At 42.1% G+C, this 20,795-nt stretch overlaps 1 protein-coding gene across 1 annotated transcript in view; it reads left to right on the forward strand.

Annotated features, from left to right (window-relative positions):
• PTPRE (protein tyrosine phosphatase receptor type E) overlaps positions 1-20,795 on the forward strand; it is a gene marked incomplete in the record, with an annotated part of 298,322 nt that overhangs the window by 172,651 nt on the left and 104,876 nt on the right.

Consider the following 20,795-nt stretch of genomic DNA (forward strand, 5'->3'; position numbering starts at 1 on the left):
CCTGAAGAAGCCTTATGGCGAAATGGGTAGACGTACAAAGGCTCACTGTACAAATTGTATCATTCTTATATGATTTTTAAATTTTTTTGAATACTGTAATCATACTATGTACTTTTTTCAATTATTTTTGTTACTTTGTTTCCTTGCCTTAAAAATCCGAACTTTGGTTACTTTTTCTAGTACCCCTTTTTTTTTTCGAAGTTTATGAAACCAAAAACCATAAAAACAGTCCCTGGCCCTTTTCCATAAAATGCACAGATGTGAACTACATCTATAGGAAACCACGTTAAATGGACTGTAGTGTGTTTCTGCAAAAATGAAAATGCGCTAGAAAATGCATAGGTGTGAACCAGCGTGTTTTAGCATGGTTTCCTATGGAGAAATAAGAGTAGCCTCTATTTTAAATAAAAAATAAGTAGGGAATGTAAACAGAATTGTACCATCATCCAGAAACTTTAGAGATAAAGGGGACAGGAGCCTGGTCCACAACCAGGTCTCTTCAAAGGAATAGGGCAATTGGACTATCTCGGGACAGTACAATGGGGGTAAGTTCAAGTATATAAACAGATATATAAAATGATACAAAAGTTTATTCATACAAAATTAGTAACACAGAACAATAACAATGAACTTACCCCCATTGTATAGTACCAAGATAGTCCAATTGCCCTATTCCTTTGATAAGACCTGGTTGGGGACCAGGTTCCCGTCCCCTTTATCTCTATGGTTTCCTATGGGTCATGTTCACATCTGTGCATTTTATGGAAAGAGCCAGGGACTTTTTCTGGTTTTTGCTTCCATAGACTTCAGTGGATCAAAAAAACACTAAATGCACCTGGAATATGTAAACTGCAACCTGCATAGGTGTGAGCCAGACCTTAGTGGTTAGAAATACTTACATGTACCCAGTGAAATGAATAGCATCGGGTGATACACAGAGATGAAATAAATCCTCCTACATAAATTGTATCTGTTTTTCTGCAGTTTGCTGTACATATTTTGAAGGTGCTGAATTATAAGGCTGGGGGTTCAGAAAAAAAGGGACAGGGAGCTGAATTTACACTCTGCAGAGCTCCGTAAGATAAGCTGTGAGAGCTGATTGGAAGGAAGGGACACCCCCCTCCCCCCCGCACACACACACACACACACACACACACACACACCACACAGGAACAGAGCTGAGGCTGTCAATCTGCTGGACACCCCTCCCCGTCACCATTTTTCTCTTGGTGTCAGGAAAACTTGTGAGAAGTGGCTATCACAGCCATTCAGAGGAAGCAATGTATTCTAGCAATGAATACAAAGCTTCCACTTATTGGCTCAGAGAGGTAGGCTGATGAATTCACAACCTCCGCCTATCAAAGGAAGCTGTGTATTCATTGCTAGAATACTTTTTCTATGAATGGCTGAGTGCCGCTTAGACAGACTCTAGAGTGTTCCGGGTATGAGACAGAAAGGTCTTGGCTCGCACCTGGAACACAGTGTGGTATGCTTTAGGTAGCCACATCTACATACAATTTATACCGCACATCCATAGGTCTCACATGTTAGTGAGGGACATCTATACACTGGAGGGAGAACCTCTGGGGGAATCTAGGATGGAAAAGGACCTGGGGGTCCTGGTAGATGATAGGCTCAGTAATAGCATGCAATGCCAAGCTGCTGGTAACAAAGCAAACAGAATATTGGCATTAAAAAGGGGATCAACTCCAGAGATAAAACGATAATTCTTCCACTCTGCAAGACTCTGGTCCGGCCGCACCTGGAATATGCTGTCCAGTTCTGGGCACCAGGCCTCAGGAAGTATGTACTGGAAATGGAGCGAGTACAAAAAAGGGCAACCGAGCTAATAAAGGGAATGGGAGGATATTAGTTATGAGAAACGGTTGCGAGCACTGCACTTATTCTCTCTGGAGAAGAGACGCTTGAGAGGGGATATCATTTCAATATACAAATACCATACTGGTGACCCCACAATAGGGATAAAACTTTTTTCCGTGGAAGGGAGTTTAACAAGACACGTGGCCACTCATTAAAATTAGAAGAAAAGAAGAGGTTTAACCTTAAACTACATAGAGGGTTCTTTACTGTAAGAGCGGCAAGGATGTGGAATTCTCATCGAGGAGCATTGATAGTTTCAAGAAACTATTAGATAAGCACCTGAATGACCACAACATACAGGGATATACAATGTAATACTGACATATAATCACACACATGGGTTGGACTTGATGGACTTGTGTCTTTTTTCGACCTCACCTACTATGTAACAGTGTGCTTGGGCCAGCTTGGCACAAACTAACTATGTAAAGTGTAACAAAAGCTGGAGTTCAGCTTTAATTTGTTGAAGGTGCAGGCTTTGGGGATAACTTCATCAGGCTTTATACATTTCAAGGAAGCAATGAAATATAACTATTGTCACCTCAGACTTGACATCTTATTGCATCTTTTTGAACTGTCAATTGCTGTAAGTCTTGAGGAAGTTTATTAAGCCTAAAGTAGAAATCTGAGTTATCCTAAAAGCTTTAAATAACTCATGTTAGCCCATAAAGGGTATAACTTAAAGTGTTACTAAACCCAGGACCCTGCATTCACTATATCTGTGTGTATGTATCTGTATATGTCTCCCACAGTACACAAAACATGGAAATGCATTTATTTTAGTAAATATAAACTGCTAAAGAGTAAACGCAGTTGATTGATACTAAATGGCTTCAGCCAAATGCTAATCGTGAGTGAAAAAACGTTTTTGTGTTGTCATTCATATTTTCTGAAAAATGGGCAAGAAATCATAAATTCTGCCAGGGTATGTAAACTTATGAGCACAACTGTATGCGACCTTTCAGCAGCCGGGCTTTGGCGCAGAGGGGCCGCATATTTGTGCGCATTAGCGCTGATATAGCTGTGCCGAAAGCGCACACCTTGTGTGCTCCCGGTACAGTAACTGACAGCTCACAAAAAGCTCTCAATCGCTTCTTACGGTCTGGAGTTTTCCGATCATGTGACTGCCATGACAGCCAATCAGGGCAGTCACATGGTCACAAAACCCCGCCCTGCCTCCTGGAATGCCAAAGCCCTTAAAGAGCCGGCGCCATGGGGTGTTAAGCTCCATACTTTCTGTATTAATTGATGGCCAACACAATAAATAGTGTTTTTTAATAAGAAATTAAGTCAGAAACAAGCAGCAGACTGGAATCTGAATATTTATTGTAATCACCATTGCTCAAATTTATTGTAAACTAAAGTGTATAACTGGTAAACCTTCTACAATAAGTGAACAAGTCTAGAAGCGGAGGTGATGTGTGGTAGATATTCTATAAATAAAGCGTGACATTTCTATCGGATTTATTTGCAGGTGGTTTGTAACCCGTAGCTACAGGATGTATAGAATAATGTCCCAACTACAGACTATATTTAGTTTTATTTATATAGTGTCATTTACCATGTACAAAGAACAGTGAACCGTTCTAGTGGTCCCTGCCTTGAAGTTGTTTACGACATAGTGCTGATCCTTTAGCAGTTGACTCCCAACTGTCCCTGATTTCAAGAGACTGTCCCTGATTTGGACCAAAGTGCCTCTGTCCCTCATTCCTCCTCATTTGTCTCTCATTTTGGTCTGATCTATATAGTTGTATATAAAATGCACTAATTTGAATGAATGACTTGTATAGCGTGACAAATGCGAACTGAATCGCCTCAAGGCGCTTGATCCATCCTGTGTTGTCCTGCTTTTTAGAAGAGGTAGGTCTTGAGTTTTTTTTCTGAAGGCCCAATGGTTTCCTTCCATGCAGATGTTAGTGGGTAGAGTGTTGCATAGCTGTGGTCCTCGGACTGCGAATCTTCGCTCTCCCTTTGATTTGTAGCGGGACTTGAGGAGGAGGTTTTGGTTAGTTGATCGGAGGCTGTGATTGGGTGTGTAGTGTTTTTATTCTCTCGCATAGATATTGAAGAGTGTTTCCTTTTGTGCATTTGTGGGTGAGGCAGAGGGTCTTGAATGTGATCGAATCCTTTACGGTATGGTCCTCAGGGATGGGGAGATGGATTCCCAGGGTTTTTTTCCTGTGACTAGTCTTGCTGCTGTGTTTTGGACGACTTATAGGTGTGCAATCTGGTATTTAGGTAGTCCTATGTAGAGGGAGTTTGCGTAGTCGAGTCGGGAATTGATCATTGTTCCAACTACTACCACTTTCTCCTCTTCTCGAATGAAGGGGATGAGTCTATGTAGCAGGCAGAGAAGAGGGTGAGATCCGCTGACTACTGATCCTATTTGTGCATCCATCGGCATCGAAGATGACTCCGAGACTTTTGGCTTTAGTGCTTGGGGTGATGGTCTGTCCAAGGATGGTGGGTGGTGTCCATGGGGTCTTAGTTTTTGTATTTCGGTTTGTGTTGAGGAGGAGAAACTCTGTTTTGGATCCATTGAGTTTGAGGGAGCTCGTTGTCATCCAGTCATCCATCAATGTGAGGCATTTTTCTAGTTCCTGACATTGGTCTTTTTGTCCAGTGATCAGAAAGTAGAGTTGAGTGTCATCAGGGTATGAGTGAAAACATAAGTCCGATTTGCTGATGATTTTGAGGAGTGGGCGGATGTAGATGTTGAAGAGCACGGGTGACCAGGGTGTTCCTTGAGGGACGTCAGAAGTAATTGCGCTAGTTTCAGAGGTGAAGGCTCCTAGTTTCACTGTCTGTGAACGATTACCTAAGAAGGAAGCGAACCATGGTAGATCTGAATCTGTGACTCCTGCTACTTCTTTGAGGCGGATGAGAAGAGTATTGTGGTCCACTGTGTCGAACGCTGCACTGAGGTCCAGCAGTACCAGGAGACATGATTCTCCGTCATCTGCTGCTTCAAGGGCGTCGTTCCATATTTTGAGAAGTGCCATTTCTGTGCCATGGCCTGGGTGGACTAATCTATCAAAAAGTATTTTATAGTGCTAAACCTTTCATCCAGTTTTTAAATTGCTACATCTTTGATTTCCAAAGGCCAGTATAAAGGAATGGTAGTGGTAAAAAAAAGTACTTTTGGGTTTAACCAATAATTTTTTTTGTACAATTCTCCTTTAAGGGGGTGTGGCAGGGGGTATGTTTATATACTTTTGCTAATAGGTGTGCCTCATTCCCATCTCAGAATGTTGGGAGGTATGCATAACACACTATGGAAAGTTTTGGTGGAAGCAGATAAATTATCAGACACAACTTTGGATTGTGGGAGAAAACCATCATACCTGGCAGAAACCCAGACAGAATATTCATAGAACAGTAATGCAGTTTTTATAGAGGGGATTCAACTTGGATGGGGAAAAAACAAACATGGGATGCCCAGATAATTGATCTTGTTAGATTGAACAAACGATTTTGGATCTATATTGGCAGGCTCTAAAGCTCCATACTCCTCCAACACACTGCTTAAGTCAACTCCACTTTCTGTACTGCGCAAAATGGTTCGGCCTCACTCTGAATAAGTCCCAACTGCTCAATACCCACCATTTGCTGGCAGGGGTCTCCGGTCCCCTTTGGTTTAGCAACCAGTAGCGATGTACTTTTAGTACTTTTGTGCTAACTGAATCTTGGTGAACTACCAGTCCCAGTCTGTCCTGTGCAAGTCCTGCCAACTCTCCTGGCTGCAGCAACTTGACTCAAACACCAGCGACATCACAGTTTCACCCTCTGGTTTCACATCCACTCCTGTCTCTCCCAGATCTCCTCACTGTGCCTGTCACTCACCGACCCCAAAATGGATCCCTCCTGAATGACTTTCCCGGCAGTGCTCTCCTTTGTCCTCCTCCTCCTGTTCAGGGCACCCCAAGATAGTGTAGTTTGAAGGGGTTCCTTCCCAGCTCCGAAGCTCCAGGCCCAAGCTCACCCCCCCCCCCCCAGAAAGGGGGCTCCCTCAAAGGCCACAACAGCCTAACACTCCATTACTCAGTTCTTCCACTTGACAACTTGTCCCACAGCAGGCTGACCATGAGTGTATATGTAGGAGACCTGCCCCCTGCCAATTCTAATTGGGGACTGGTCAGGGCTCCTAAATGCACTCCATGCCACTCCAATCCTCTGCCCTGCCTCTTTTCCAGAAACAGAAGAGGCGCCAGAGAGATAAATTGCTCGTCATTCACCTGCTGAACCACTGAACCACTCCCCAGCCAGATCAAAATAAACAAGCATAGGTCACAGCTAGACTTGCCTAAATTTACCTGCACTGGCTGTAAAAACAGCCTGTGGGTTGAATGAAAAAAACTGAACCAATGCTCCCATCCATACATGAGATGAATGGGGAAATCCTTCCAACTGTGCTATTGTATTTTGGTAGCGGGGAGACTGTCAGAATACACAGATCAGCGATACAGCCAGTGGCGTCGGGAGGGGGGCAGGCTGGAGCCCCGAGTGGGCCCCCAAAAAGTCCCAGGTCTCAGGCATTCACAATTCTATTAGTAGCCCCGATCCCGAGGCGGGGGACCGATTTGACTCTGAGCTAGGCCGAGTGACATAACAAGTCCCGCCTTCTGGAGCCTGCATCGCCTATGATGGATGTCACAATGGTCCAATGCCGGGACCGCAGGACGTGTGACGTCCATCATAGGCACTGCAGGCTCCAGAAGGCTGAAATTGCAATGCGGCCCTGCCAAGCACTATGAGCTCCCCGCTCAGTGCTCGGGCGGGCATCTCTTCTCTCCTGTCCTGGCTCTGGCTGCCTGTTGTCTCTGACTGGGATAGGCACACTGCACACTACAGCTGAGCTGCAGGAGGAGGTCATCTGAAGTCTGAAGTTTAATGGTCAGGTAGGTTAGTGTGGTCAGGTAGGTTAGTGTGGTCAGGTAGGTTAGTGTGGTCAGGTGGGTTAGTGTTAGGTCAGGTGGGTCAGTGTTAGGTCAGGTGGGTCAGTGTTAGGTCAGGTGGGTCAGTGTTAGGTCAGGTGGGCTAGTGTGTGTCAGGTAGGTCACTGTAGGACAGTGTTGGGTCAGGTAGGTCAGTGGTGTGTGTCACTGTCCCCAATTCATCTTCTGATACAACAGAGCCTTGGGGGCACTCTGTGAATGCTTAGTTTAGTATGTATTGCTAGAGAGATTTTTTTTTCTTTAGAGCGTGCATGTGATCAGCACAGGGCCAATCAGCACTGTCCAGAAAAAGGGTCAGGGGTCCTGCAGCCTATAGGACAGTCAGAGGAGAGTGAAAACTCCTACAGGCTTTAACCAGACACTGATAAAAGTCATAAGACTATGTTTATATTTACTAAAATAATTGTATTTCCATGTTCTGTGTACTGTGGGAGATCCGACGTAGTGAATGTAGAGCCTAAGTTTCAGTTTTGATTTGAGTATACCTTCAGTAGAAGATTACTGTGTGACTCTGCCGTGCTGATTTGTATATAATAATCAGGAAATGAGTACATAGGTAAATATCGGGAATAATGTGTCCTGGGATTCCAGGAACTGGTTCAGCAGCAGTCCTAGAATTCTATCGCTCACCATGATGATGGAAGAAGGAATGTGACATTTGAACAGAATAATTGGTCTCCTCTGTGTTGGGTTTGGTAATGAAGCTCCATCTGTATGTGGTGCATCCAGTTTTTGTAATTACTTTTCTGAGTGAAGACATTAACATTTTCAGAGGCTTATGATAATGACTTCTAAACCATAATACAAAGACATAATGATTTCATCTGTTCTCTTTTCAGTCTTATCGAGGTCCGTAAAGGGTGTAATACACCAGCTGTGGAGTTATAATATAGACAATTCTGTGTAGAGTACTGATCTATTAAGACTTCTCTAAATACACAACACTGAATCTAGCTGCACATGCAGTCATTTGGGAGAGGAGACTGAGAAAATACTTCCTTCTGCCTGCAGCAGACTGATGGCATCATCTAAGCCTAGCCAAAGTCACCGATGGCTTTTAGTGATAAAATGTAAACATTTTTATTTTTTTTATTACTTTTGCTGTATATTGTGACACATCAGGGATCGATTTCTGTAAAATTAAAAAAAGGGGAAAAAAATCTACCCACTTAGTTTATCAGTCTTTAGGGATCGCTGGTGCTAGGCATCAGTGCCCATCCATGGCATTGTATTGGCTGCAAATTTCAAATGTCATTTAAGTTTCTTTATAAATGTCAGTTTTGCTGCAGCAGGTTCTATACATGCTACAGATGTACAACGTTACAGGCAGACGAAGGGGAACTCCAGGCACGATATTTAAAGGAATTTTTCATTTTTATTGTTTCACTCATTGCTCCTGTGAAAACACTTTTTTTTTTTTTATGTTTTGCATTATTAGATGTTCCCCAGGGCAGTAACTTGCATATAATCCTTCAAAATGGGGACTTTTGATTTTTCAAGTTCAAGTCCCATAGACTTTAATAGAGTTCGTGGCTCACCTCTGAACTTTTTACATGTTTGGGAGTTCTGGTGCGAACTCTAGTGCTAACACATTATGGCCAGGTATGGCATGACCCAGATGAAAAGCGTTAAAGACAACTTGATGTAAGCCCTTTGTAGCAAATAAATATCGGGACGTGTTGCTGTGTATAAGATTTTATATTTTATAGACTTGCAAAGTTACCTAAAGGTCCACTTTAGGCAAAGACTGCTTGGAGCACACCATTTCACTAAAGAAATGATTTGCCTATTTGTGGTCAGCATTATGCTTTGTGCATAATGTACCAACTACTTTTACAGTGCAGAACATAAAGTGATGACAGTGCTATTTCTCCCTTTAACCACTTGCTTACTGGGCAATTAAACCCCCCTCCTGCCCAGACCAATTTTCAGCTTTCAGCGCTGATGCACTTTGAATGACAATTGCGCGGTCATACAACACCGTACCCAAATGAAATTCAAAATAAAAAAAATTAAAAATCATGTTTAATAGTTTGTTATAAAATTTTGCAAACAGGTCATTTTTCTCCTTCATTGAAATGCGCTGATGAAGCGGCGCTGGTGGGCACTGATAGGCTGCACTATTGGGCACTGTTAAGGTGGCACTAATAGGCACAGATAAGGTGGCACCGATGGGCACAAATAAGGCAGTACTGATGGGCACAGATAAGGCGGCACTGATGGGCAAAGATGGGCACAGAAGATGGCACGGATGGGTGGCACGGATGGGCACTGATGGGTACCACTGATAGATGGGACTGATGGGCAGCACTGCTGGGCACTGATGGGCGGCACTGCTGGGCACTGATGGGCACTGGTAGATGACACTGATGAGCACGGATATGTGGCACTGAGGTGCAGCACTGTTTTTGCGGCAGATTGTGGGCACTGATAGGTGGCACTGTGGGCACTGATGGGTGGCACTGTGGGCACTGATGGGTGGCACTGTGGGCACTAATGGGTGGCACTAATGTTTCACTTTGTCCCCTACTTAGGTGGCACTGGTAGGGGGCAGGTGGGCACTGATGATCTGGCCGTGATCGGGACTGATGTCCCGATCACGGCCGCCGGTGATCGTTTTTTTTTTCTCCTCACACTGTCAGCGCGAGGAGGAAAAATAGCCGATTACCGGCTCTGTTTTGTCACATGATCAGCTATCATTGGCTGACAGCTGATCACGTGGTAAGGGGTCAGGATCGACCCCTTGCTCGGATCCGTGATCAGGCGAGTCTCATAGACTCGCCGATCACAGAGCGCGCCGCGTGCGCCCCTCAGGGGGCGCGCAGGCCGCTCGTGTATAGGATGACGTCAATAGACGTCGTCCCGGCAAAGCAGGTCCGCGCTGTAGCCGTCATTCAGCTATAGCGCGGATCTCTAGAGGTTAAGATGACTTCTACTCTAAAAGTGTCATGAGGGCCATGTACCTGAGGTGAGACCAAAGTAGCGGGGAGGCCTACCTTGCACCTCAGGTCCTTGAAGCCTCTGGAGATGGAGACAGAGACTTGGTGGACACGGAGTGGCATGGGTGCAAGGGGTACGGAGCACCATGCAATCCTTAGTCTGAGATCCGAGGTCAAGTCCAGTTTGGCAACGAAGTATAAAAGGGTCAATCGGAAGAAGAATGGTCTAGATCCAAGCCGGGGTCAGTTCCAAACTGGCAGCTAAATACAAAAGGGGCACAGAAGTAGAATGGTCAAGGTACAAATTTGAGGTCAATGGCAAGCAGCAATCAAGAGTAGTCAAATTGGTTTCCAGGTCACAACAAGTTCAGACAGATCACACATTAGCACAGGAACAAGGGGGGGGGGGGGGGGGGGGGGGCTGAAGATTATCCAGCAATTTGGCAGTCTGCACTGGGCTTATATAGGGAAGTTTGAGGTCACTTCCTGTGCGCCTCCTGGGCATTTTCCTGCCCTTTTTCCATCAGGTTGAGGTCACTTCCTGTGCACCTCCTGGACATTTTCCCGCCTTTTGCATCAGGTTGAGGTCACTTCCTGTGCGCCTCCTGGGCATTTTCCCGCCCTTTTTCCATCAGGTTGAGGTCACTTCCTGTGCACCTCCTGGACATTTTCCCGCCTTTTGCATCAGGTTGAGGTCACTTCCTGTGCGCCTCCTGGGCATTTTCCTTCCCTTTTCCATCAGGTCTTCTGCGCAGGTGCGGGTTGGCACACTGAGGTGTCTTTGGCGCATTCTCAGTTGAAACGGATTTCTTCTTGCGGCAACGCACCATTGGTGCATGCGTAGTAAGCCCTGGACTCTTACCATAAGCTGTGCCCAAAAAGCAGGCAGAGGGTGAAGGACTAGTCATCATTATTGCCTGTGGTCTCTCTGCAGCTGAAATGTTCCCCATTCCTAGTTCTGTGTCTCTATATGAAAGTGGCCATGTTGGCAGAGGCAGAGTTTTGCTTCCTGGATGGTGATCTGAAAACTGGTCAGCAAATGTTCAAGAAGCAGCAGAAGAGGTTCATAAAGAACAAATCCACAGAATGCATGACACAGAAGCAGGGAGATGCATGTGGTGCAGATTCCTCTCCAGTGAGGAGCTCAGTGGTGAGATTAGCAATCTGAGGCTGCAGTTTTGATATACAGGATGGCTAAGCACAGGAAGTGTACTGCAATTTTTCAGAGGGAATTGAAGACAGAATATACATGTTCATGGTATTATTTAGGCAAAAAATGAAGCAAAACTAAACCGTCTGCTTATGCTGCTGGCCTTAGTAAATAGATAGGAAGATTTATTATTTACTTTTTTTAAACTTTCTTTTCTTTTTTTTTTTTTTTACATTCCTTTAGTTACTTCCTGGTTTCCAGGCCTAGGCAAATTATATCATACGTCCCAGGAGGGGAGGAGAGGCTTTCTCAGCTAAGCGCACCCTCCTGTCTGCATGCCTGAGCTAAGGGCAAATGGATTCCATGCTACATTAATCATCTGCCCTTACTCAAGATGGCTGCGACAAGAAATGCTGTCAGTTTCAGTGATCTCATCAAAATAAAGCATGACATCAATGGATGGGTGAATTAGCTTTGAAAAAAAAAAAAGAATTAAATGGCGTTTTCAGTTTTTTTTTTTTTTTTCAACTTTAATGAAATGATGTTCCAAAATGACATTTCATCCATCTTTATACACTGGGGCATATTTCTGTGCAATGTAGCGTGACGGACATAAAGCAAATTGCCTTGTCTATGCATTGGGACTGCACTGTCGGTAACAACCCACGCAATCCATACATAAAAAGAAACCAAAACAAATAAATGAGGTTCTGTGTAATAAAATGGAATAACACAGGGTACAAGTATTAAACACACAAAAAAAGGGAGGTGCAAAAGGTCATGGAAAGCCAAGATACCAGCTGAAATCTATCAGTAATTGGAAAGCAATCCTGCCCCTTGTCAGTGCAATTTAATATGAGCTGGTTCAGTCTCAACTGATGGCCTATAAAAAGGTGTCTCATTACCAAGGTGTCACAAAATAAACATCTCATGATGGGTAAAAGCAAAGCGCTCTCTCAAGACCTTTGCAACCTTATTTTTTGCAAAACATTCTGATAGCATTTGTTACTGAAGAATTTCTAAACTTGCGAATGTTCCAGTGAGCACTGTTGGGGCCATAATCCAGAAGTGGAAAGAACATAATTTCTCCATAAACCGGCCACGACCAGGTGCTCCTCACAAGATTTCTGACAGAGGAGAGAAAAGAATTATCAGAGTTGTCCAAGAGCCAATGAACACTTGTGGAGAGCTTCAGAAAGACCTGGATTTAGAAGGTAGAATTGTTTCAAAGAAAACAATAAGTAATGCACCCAACCTCTATGGTCTGTATGCAGCTCACCACGCAAGACTCCATTGCTGAAGAAATAGCATGTAGAAACTCTGCACAACATTTAGACAATCCTGTGAAATACTGGGAGAATATAATCTGGTCAGTTGAGACCAAAATTGAGCTCTTTGGATGCCATAATACACACCATGTTTGGAGGTCAAATAGCACATCACCCCAAAAACACCCCCCATACCAACAGTGAAGTTTGGAGGTGGGAACATCGTGGTGTGGGGCTGTTTTTCAGCTTACGGTACTGGCAAACTTCATACCATTGAAGGAAGGATGAATGGAAAAATGTACCAAGACGTTCTTGATAGAAATCTGCTGGCATCTACCAGGATGATGAAGATGAAACGAGGGTGAATGTTTCAGCAAGACAAAGATCCCAAACACGAAGCCAAGGAAACTCCCAATTGGTTTCAAAGAAAGGAAAATAAAGCTACTAGAATGGCCCAACCAATCACCTGGCTTAAATCTAATAGAAAATCTATGGAAAGAACTAAAGATCAGAGTTCATAGAAGAGGCCCACGGAAACCTTCAAGGTTTGAAGACTGAGAGGAAGAATGAGATGAAATCACACCTGAGCAACGCATGCGACTTGTTTCTCCATACAGGAGGCATCTGGAAGCTGTCATTAGCAACAAAGGATTTTGTACCAAGTATTAAATAAATTTCAGTCAGCGTGTTTAATACTTTTTCCATGTGATATTCCTTTTTATTACACATAACTTAATTTCAGGACTTGTGTTTTGGTTTCTATATGTATGGATTGCATGGGCTGTTACCGACATGTGGAGAAAATTTCATGTCAATAGCAGCTTTAGAAATATATTTACCTAGAAAAATGGTGACGTGTTCAATACTTATTTTACTCTCTGTACAGAAAAGTGCGGAAACCTTTTGAAGTTGTACAGGCCATGACCTGGATAAACGGGAACCTTCACCGATAGACCCAATATAGTTTAAAAAAAGAGTATTCACTTGTCCTCATCTTGTGTTGGATTCTGAGGACCATGTCAGCACTTGTGTTGTCTCCTTTTATCCTAAAGGAATTCAGTGTGGAATTTAAACAAGGCTGCTTCTGCATTTTAATGACTAAACCCGTAAAACATTCTTCTAATTCCTAATGAATGGAGGGACACGGCCACCTGGCACTGAACACAAGTGCCCTGTATAGACTACAGTTTATGTTAGACCAGCGCTTTGACATACTGTACCTAGGCAGCAATCTGTGAGCTACTATTATAAATCCAGCAATCAATGCAACTGTGGTAAAGTTTTCTTGGTTTACCGTAATCTGAGTTCCCTGTAATTCCCCTGCAGCAAGATTCCAGAGAGCACCTGATGGGGTCACTGCGAGTGCAATTTGTAAAGTCTGTGCTGGTTAAATTGGAATTAAACTGTAATCAAGCACCACAGACCGAAAACACCATTTCATTCAAATTTAAAGTTATTGTAAAGCTATTAATATATAATATATATTATATTCTATAATTAATGAGATATATTTATGTGTGTGTGTATGTATGTGTGTGTTTGGTGACTGGGTGGGCTAAAGGGTCTTGGATATTGCTGGTTCTTGACAGAGGAAGCTTAGACGGCGTACTGAGACCTGTTAGAGGACAGGGGTTCGTCACTATATATATATATATATATATATATATATATATATATATATATATATATATATATATATATAATATTAATATAAATTATTATATATAAACTATTTATAAATTATTATATAATATATATATCTATATATATATATATATATATATATATATATAATATATGTGTGTGTGTGTGTGACGGGGGCTTTTGGAGAGGACTGAATGCTGGCCTCTTGACTGATTATAGGCCCTGGATTTTAAGGGAACAATACTCTTTGCGAGGTGAATAAGAAATCCAGTCTGATCTGTACTAATCGGACTCAATCTTCTATATATGTATGTATTGTATTTTGTCTCATTTTGTTGTGGAGTCTTTGCTGTGATCGTTTGGGGTGTGGCTGTATTCCAATATTCTATTTTGTCTGTCTGCCTTGGATATTATTGGATGTTTATCTCTATGGAGGGAGGGCGGATTCCTCCAGCAGCCCCCATGATAAGACTGTTTACTGATGAGAAGTTGAACACACCTGACCTGCGTGTCTGTTGTCATTGGACAGTTTAACCTGCCCTCTTTTCCAAGGGTGGGGGGGGAGAGTCTGAGTATCTTTATATGTTGTGTCCATGTGTGATAGTAAGAGTTTGTTGTTTGCCACTCCAAGACTGGTGTTTGGTGACTGGGTGGGCTAAAGGGTCTTGGATAGTGCTGGTTCTGGACAGAGAAAGCATAGACGGCGTACTGAGACCTGTTAAAGGACAGGGGTTCATCACAATATATAAATATATATAATATACTATATAAAATATATTTATAAATTATTATATATAAAAAAAATATATATATATATATATATATATATATATATAAATCATGATTAAAGTGGGGTACCCCCTAAAAAAAAAAAAATTAAAAGTCAGCAGCTACAAATACTGCAGCTGCTGGCTTTTAATAATCGGACACTTACCTGCCCCAGGGTCCAGCGATGCGGGGGAACGAAGCCCCCCCCCCTTGCTCCCCGCTCCGCTCGTGGCGCCGTCATGCATACTGTGGGCACCCGGCTGTGGCTTCACAGCCGGGCACCCACTGCGCATGCGCGAGTGGCGCAGGGCGCCGTGATACGCCGTACAGTCACCTGTGACAGGTCCCAGGTGAATGTGCGGCGCGAGGGGAAGTGATGTCACCAGCCCGGGCAATGAAGAAGGCAGACTACGAGGGACCCCCTAGCAACCGGTATTTAGAGGTGAGTAAAAAAAATTTTTTTTGCCAATTATTTTTTTTTGATTTTTTTTAAGAATTTTAAGTAGTTTTATTTTTTGGGGGGCAACACCACTTTAATAATAATAATTAATATTTTTTCAATAAAAGAATAAACATACCATACTTACCTGCTCTGTACAATGGTTTTGCACACAGTAGCCCTGATACTCCTCTTCTGGGGTCCCTTGCCGGCACTCCTGCCTCCTCCCCCTAGATTCCTATGGGTGCACTCTTGTATGCTTGATCCTGAGCCAGGCTGTTTGCATCCTTTCAAGCACACCACCCCTGCTTTCTTTTCACAGGATTTGACTGACATTTACTTATGGGAATCCATCTGCCTTTAGCTCAGACATGCAGGTGTTTCATCAGATTTTGTAACGGAAGTGATGTTCTGTCACCGCCATCTTGCTACACCCTGTACTCGTCCACAGTAAGGATACAGTGAGAAGGCAGCAAGCGGAGATCTTGTTACACCCACCGGAGTCTTGCATTTATTTTTAACAGTAAACAGAGCTTATATAGTGAAAAGCAGTATTTAAAAATCCATCTGTTTGTTTCGATGTTGAATTTTAAAAGCAGCTGATCTCACAGGTTTGTTAATCTGACAGAACACCGCTGCTTTGAAAAATCAACATCAAAACAGTCCGACGGAAGTTTAAATACTGTATTTCACTATATAAACTCAGTTTAAAAATAACTGTGCTATGCAAGACTTCGGTGGGTGCAACAAAATGTCCGCTTTCCACCTTCTCACTGTATCCTTAGTGTGGACGACTGTGGGGTGTAGCAAGATGGTGGCTACGGAAAGTCACTTCCGTTACAAAATCTGACTGGTCGCCTAATCTGACGAAACACTGGCAGGGGAGGGAGCACTTAGCTGAAAAAGCCCCTCCTCCCCTTTTTGAAGACTCCTGGGATGAACATTTTGACCTAGGCCAAAAACAAGGAAGTAACTGAAGAATTGTTAAAAATAAAAAAAAATAATAATAGTTTAAAGGTATTAAAATAAGTAAATGCTGATTGAGGGATTAAAGTCCCACCTTAATGCTCCTTCTGCTCCTAGTTTTGCCAAACACATTCAAACTTAGAAGCAGATTTGAAACTGAATGGAATGCATTATGCCACGTACCCGCGATCGGAATTCTCATCGGAAAAAGCTCTGATGGATTTTCCGATGGAATTCCACTCAAACTGTCTTGCGTACAGACGGTCACACCAAATTCCGACCGCCAAAAACGCAGTGACGTACAACTAGTACGACGGGACTAGAAAAAGGAAGTTCAATACCTAGTAGCCAATAGCTTCCATCTTGTAATTGAATCTGAGCATGCGTGAGTTTTGGCGTGTCGGAATTGCATACACACGATCGGAATTTCCGATAGAAAGTTTTTCCATCTGGAAAATTGAGAACATGCTATCAATTTTTTGCTGGCTGAAATTCGGACAGCTAAATTCTGATGGAGCATACACACGGTCGCATTTTCCGGGGGGAAAAGGCTCTCATCTGTCTTTTTCTGTCCGGAATTCCGATCGTGTGTACGCGGCATTAGACTTTTTATATTTGAAGGAAGGCAGAGGGGTGGTCTAGGGCAGGGCTCTCCAAACTACGGCCTTCCAGTTGTTCGGGAACTACAATTCCCATAATGCCTAGTCATGTCTGTGAATGTCAGAGTTTTACAATGCCTCATGGGACATGTAGTTCCCCAAAACAGCTGGAGGGCCGTAGTTTGGAGATCCTGGGCCTAGGGTGTCACAGCGATGCTTGGATAGAAATTTGGGGCCCTGAACAGGTTGGCTGTCTTCCCGGTATGCATCTCAAGGTTGAAATGCTCCAGCAGCCATTGGGAGATTGTTATAATTCTTCCCATTAGGACATGACATATGAGTTGTACCCGCCTGTATCCTCCTAGGTGTGCGATCCAGTGTCTACCAGACATTGTTCTGTTCTAAGTTCTGGCACTATGGACTATATCAGTGATGGCGAACCCTGGCACCCCAGATGTTTTGGAACTACATTTCCCATGATTCTCATGCACTCTGCAGTGTAGTTGAGCATCATGGGAAATGTAGTTCCAAAACATCTGGGGTGCCAAGGTTTGCCATCACTGGACTATATGGTTGTGTGTCGGCTGGATCTCCTCTCACACTGGCAGCTACTATACAGTGGGGGACAGAAAGTATTCAGACCCCTTTCAATTTTTCACTCTTTGTTATATTGCAGCCATTTGCTAAAGTCATTTAAGTAATTTTTTTCCTCATTAATGTACACACATTAGCCTAGATCAGCCTTTCTCAACCTTTTCAACACAGAGGAACCCTTGAAATCATTCTCCAGTCTCGGGGAACCCCTGATAAAAATGAAAAATCTACAACTCATGATACATTAGTGTGATGGTCAGTGGGAAGAATGGTCCTTACACTTGTGGTCATTGGGAAGAATTACCTTCTTACAGATAGCTAAAAAGATCAATGGTGTCAGTGGGAACTTATCTGAGAGGCAGAATTTGGCCAATGCTGAAGGAACCTCTAGCAACCTATGGAGGAACCCTAGAGTCCCACGGAACCCTGGTCGAGAATCACTGGCCTAGGCTAATGACCAGACAAGAAACTGGAAGTGGTCTGTATAAGGTATTTACTGTCAGAAAAAGTATTTTACTATCCAAAGTTAAAACAACGAGGGCAGATGATTTAATAGATGGAAAGATGAAAGAAATGACTGAAGATCCGCTTTAGCGTGCATCTGAGGCCCCCGTTTTTGTTTTCTGCTTCGGGGCTAGTTTCAATTAGGGCATTGTTGCTTGGTTTTAAAAGCTGAACCTCTGGGAATTACTGTTATCTGCCTCTAGTTATCTTCATGCAAATCGCTCTAGTTATATATTAATGAGCGGACGGCTAGGTTATATTTCTGCATTATTCAGTATGCATACAGTATGGGAGATCTGCAATTGTCCCTCCTGAGTGCGGTCATATGATGTGCCCCGAGTGAGCGCCATATTGTGCGTTGCTGTGCTTTTAAAGTAGATCTAAACCCCTAATGGATGGCATTTAGTTTATTAACCACTTGCCCACTGCAGATTTACTGCGGCAGGTTGACTCTATTGTGCGAAATCACGTACCTGTACGTCATTTTGTGCAATAGATACTGGGGGGTGAGTGCACAGCGCCAGAGGCGCGAACACACCCTGATTGGACACAAAGGATGCCAATCAGCGGGTCCGACTAACCCCATGATAGCCAGCCACCTGCGATCGTTCCCCAGAGAGGCAGAACGGAGATCTGCCTATGTACACAAGGCAGATCGCCATTCTGACAGGGGAGAAGATGGATATTGGTGTTCCTGATAAGCATCTCTGTCTTCATTGAGTCAGAGCATCCCCCACAAAGTTAGAAAACGCCAGCTAGGCACACATTTAACCCCTTGATCGCCCCTGATATTACCCCCTTCCCTGCCAGTGTCATTAGTACAGTAACACTGCATATTTTTAGCACTGATCACTGTAATAGTCACTGGTTCCCAAAAAAGTGTCAGTTAAGTGTCCGATCTGTGTCCCGCAATGTCGCAGTCCAGCTAAATCACTGATCACCGCCATTACTAGTAAAATAGGAAGGAAGAAAATTCCCATGAAAATATCCCCCATTTTGTAGACGAGATAACTTTTGCGCAAACCCATCAATATACGCTTATTGGGATTTTTTTTGACCAACAATATGTAGCAGAAAAACATATTGGCCTAAATTGATGAAGAACTTATTTTTTTTTTTTTTTTTTTTATTGGATAGGTTTTATAGCAGAAAGTTTTTTTTCAAAATTGTCTTTTTTTTTTTTTTTTTTTGTTTTAGAGCACAAAAAAATAAAAACCGCAGAGGTGATCAAATACCACCAAAAGAAAGCTCTATGAGAAAAAAAAATACATACATTTTATTCAGGTACAGCATCGCATGACCGCGCAATTGTCAAAGTAACGCAGTGCCGTATCACAAAAAAATTGGACTGATCATTAAGGGGGGTAAAATCTTCCGGGGCTGAAGTGGTTAAATAATTGTGTATACTAAACACATGTCATGTTTTTTTTTTCCCCCCATAAAATACTGTTGTCACCTTTTTTTTATCCTTTAGTGTTCACGCAGGGCACACTACAGCATACGACTGTTACCCACAGGAGTTTCATGCATCCCTGTGCAGACAGTCCTATAAATGTCTATTAGGATGCAGCAGCTGCATGGACACAGCCGCTGCGCCTACTTTGACATCCAGCCAGATGCATAACCCCGAATTCAAACTGTGCACAGGAGTTTCCCATAATAAAGACCGGTCACTGCTGCTCTCCATCCTTGTGCTGGATGATTGGTCTTGTCTCCTCCCCCTCCTGTAGTTTTCTACAGGCAGCCGGTAGTGGGTGGAGCCTGCTACATCCCCTCTAACAGCTTTGCTCTCTGCAGAAACTATGTGCAGCACAGAGATGTCAATTCTACTTTTACAAGATAATATCTTCGTTTGCAAAAGGCATTTGGTATACAAAAAGTAGATTTATATAATTTGTGGCTATTGAGGAATATATTCAATATATATGTTTTTTTGTTCAGTTTTATAGATAGATCAATAGATCAAAGTAATTAATCTTAGTCTAAAATGAGAGGAACTGACATATAAACATCGGAGATGTCTTAAAAAAAAATTGAGAAGCTCTGGCATTGGTGGTTCGTCTCCAATCTGCTTGAGCAATCAGTTGAGGATATTAACGAGGATATGAAAAATTCATAATGAGATAGAAGTTTGGAAGGAAATAATTCTATAAGAATAATATAATATATTAATATATAAAAATATATGCACTGGGTAAAATAATGTGAAGGAAGGGTTTGAGTAACGATTGAAATATGATTTGAAGAGCGCTAATATGGAAGAGTACAGGAGCTGTTTTTTTGGGGGTTTTTTTTGTATTTGTTGTTGCTTTAATATTGGGTGGGGTTATGTGTCGAAAATGTTATATGTGAATTTTTTTTTTTTTGCTATAAAATGTGAAAAATAAATAAAAATTATTTGATTGAAAAAAAAAAAGAAAAGAAGTTCAGCTTTAAAATATATGGAAATATATTAACGTGTTAAATATATGAGAATTTAAAGTGCCACAAAACCCATATCATAATAAACTATGAATAAATGGTGTATTACATTCTGTTTCATACTCGCTATGAGATTCGTTTTCTGTATTCCACAAAACACCTGGAAATGGGATGTTCAAATTCAGAGATTCTTCATCCAACCCAAACAATGTGTATAAATAATCTCCCGAAATAATAACCAATTAACACATTAAAATGAAAATATATCCAATCTTCAGAAATAGCTTCCGAAATACGATTCAGAACATCGAATATACAAAACAAATCTGAATATACAAGATAAATCCAAAAATATGAAATTCATTAAAAAACAAATCATTCTAACTTAATTAATATGACGAAACTAAATGATTAACTTAATGAATAAATCAGAAACGAAACAAATGTTTTTGTTGTGCACATCTCAGGTACTGCATGCATACTGTATGTATATATATATGTGTGTGTGTTTTTATATATACACAATGTAAAATATTATAAAATATTTAATATATTTAAAAAAAGTACAAATATATATAAAAAAAATAAATAAATATATATATATATATATATATATATATATATATATATGTGTGTATGTGTGTGTGTGTATATATATATATATATT

This window comes from Lithobates pipiens, unplaced genomic scaffold, assembly GCF_037356315.1.
Source record: "Lithobates pipiens isolate NorthernLeopardFrog02 unplaced genomic scaffold, aLitPip1_a1.2 Scaffold_25, whole genome shotgun sequence".
In the NCBI taxonomy this organism is placed as follows: Eukaryota; Metazoa; Chordata; class Amphibia; order Anura; family Ranidae; genus Lithobates; species Lithobates pipiens.